Below are 2,652 nucleotides of genomic sequence, written 5' to 3' on the forward strand. Positions count from 1 at the left end.
AAAGCTAGTGGGAGCATAAATGTTATGCTAGTAAAATTAATGATTATTATGCTAGTGGGAGCATAATCAATTATGATGAATGTTGCAAGTTAGCAATGTTAATTATAGAAAACAAAAGTTTCAATTCGCAAGTTGTAGGGTTTGAAAAGTTGTTTTGCTATAATTAAGGGAGAGGAATTCATACTTCATTTCAAATCTAAAAGCTTAGATTGAGATTTTAATCAGATTTAGTCAAATATATATATGAATGTTATGTTGGAATGGTTCAACATAAGGAAATTCAATATATGGATGTGTTAATTGCGTTCTCAAAATTCGACTATGATTACGACATCCCTTTTCATAATTAAAATGATGAGAACACGGCAAATATAAATTTTATAGCAAAAGACTGGTCAAGTATCATGTCTTTATGTAAGACATCATGAATCGTGTCCTATATGCTTCCGGTATAAGATCGATTACATGTGCTATAATATTCATCCGTTCTAGATATTTTCCAAATTCCTAGGGCATTAAGAGGGAAAAAAGATAGAACCTAATATGACTAAGGTGGTTAAACAACTGTTAAAGGACAATCTAAGGTTCACCGATGATTTGTCACTTAAGGGCAATTAGAAGTATAGTAATGGATGGACAATATCGACATTATTATAAATAGAAAGTATTTTATTACTAATGGGTTGTCATATGGCAAATGCGGAATGTTTTCATATTGGGTGTTGGATATTAGTAATCTGTGGTTAGAAACTTTTATGCAAGAAGGATGTTCAAAGGAATGTACTTTGAATTTGAGACTTCGCTTCCATGGAATTGTCTTGTAACAATCTCCAAAGGAATACTTTGTAATGTCGCTGGTCAAGTCTCCATGACTTTTGGTACCTAGACATTACAAAGGAATCATTGCATGATAGTTTAGAATCTAACACATTCTGGCAGTGACAAGAATTTGAAATTCCTACACTGGTGATAAAGATTTGGAATTGTGAAATGTGTTTCATTGAAGATGTGTTCAATTGATCTATTTCACAAATTAAGGACCATAGACAAACATAGTATGCATGACTGTTTTGACTTCCCGAATAACTAGGTTATTCAAACCATCCACAGTCGATCATACTTTGGAAGTAGGTATTTAGGCAAGACTATCATGAATGCGTCTGTAGTTGGTCTAGGTGTTTTAGACATAGCTGTAGTGTTCATAAGTACTCTTGGAATAGGATTTGAGTATTAGATTCAACCCACGCTCATTTAAATCATTTCATGGATTTTATCACGAGTGATCACTAGTTGATAATATCTTATATTCTTGAAATGGAGAGATATGAGTTGCAGTCTACAAGTCGGTTGCACATTGATGATATGTAAACATACTGGGAACTTGGTGTTATAAAACATATCGTTGTGTGTGATTTGATGATTAGATAGAGCAAGCATACGAGTCGAAGTTTATTCATTCCTTTTACCCTTGGATAGATGAAAGCGATATCTATGGGCCCCTCGATGATTTAGTGATGACACCCCTAAGCGCTTGGCCAAGCCTAGACTGATTTGATTTGTTCAATTTGTCGGTCGTCATAAATCAGAAATCGGGAAACAACAGATGGACAGAGAGAATGATTATAATCCATGTCTCAATCCATATGATATCTTGTAGAATGGAGGAATATATAATCCCTTATCTAATGGACGCGTTATTGACTAGGTCAGAGTTCAACAGTGGCTTTTAAGAGCTACAATTGCTAGTCGGGATTTTGGAGTCGTACTTTCTGTAGGGTTCAAAGTACTCCATGGATTATGACAATGGGCCCCCTTCATAGAGTGTAGGTTATTAGGCCCAAGACTTGTTTTATTCCCTATATATTGTCATGTATTATTCATTATCGGGGTTAAGAGTGAGGGAAAATGTAGCCGCCAAACATAATGAGGTTTCTTAGGCAAAGTAGATTTACTTTAATATGTTCTTATAGTGTAATTTATTCCTCGTATTGTTGAATAAATCATTTGATCATTCAACATGTCTTCATTATTGTGTTTGTTCTTATTTTCCACATTATGTTCTTCAAATGGTTTTTAGGGTTTTGACCCATTCGTTCACTGTTCATTGATTGTTCCTATATTTCTGTTTGAAATCACAAAATCTGGGAAATCAATTTTTTTTATGAGTTTAACTTCATGGCAATTGAATACTCTTTTGTTCTACTGTATCTTACAATTCTCGATTTCTATTTAATTTTGGTCTTGCTCTTGAGTTTTGGTCTTCAAATCGATTTTGATTGACCTAATTGATTTTGTTCTCGTGTACGGTTTGACCCAATTGATGATTGATAATGATTTTTATTTAATGAGAATCATCTCTTGTTATCTGTATGATCGTTTGAGATTTTGGGTCTAAAATTGTCATTCGATGTTAACTGGGGAATCATGTTGATGAACTGATTATTTGAAGGATCGATAAAGAATGGATAAAGAACGATGAACATAACTAGGTTTTGATTTAAATGGTCAATATTGTACAGGATGGTCTCACCTGTGAATATAATCGAAAACGGAGGCTTTATCGGAATGACTATGATCAGTGTGTTTGAGGTTCTGAACACAAACCTTGTTCGCAATTGATAGTCAATTTTGGGAATTGAAGTGTAGGTCTTG

The sequence above is a fragment of the Lactuca serriola genome, chromosome 1 (genome assembly GCF_051521515.1).
Source record: "Lactuca serriola cultivar US96UC23 chromosome 1, Lser_US96UC23_V15, whole genome shotgun sequence".
Taxonomy (NCBI): Eukaryota; Viridiplantae; Streptophyta; class Magnoliopsida; order Asterales; family Asteraceae; genus Lactuca; species Lactuca serriola.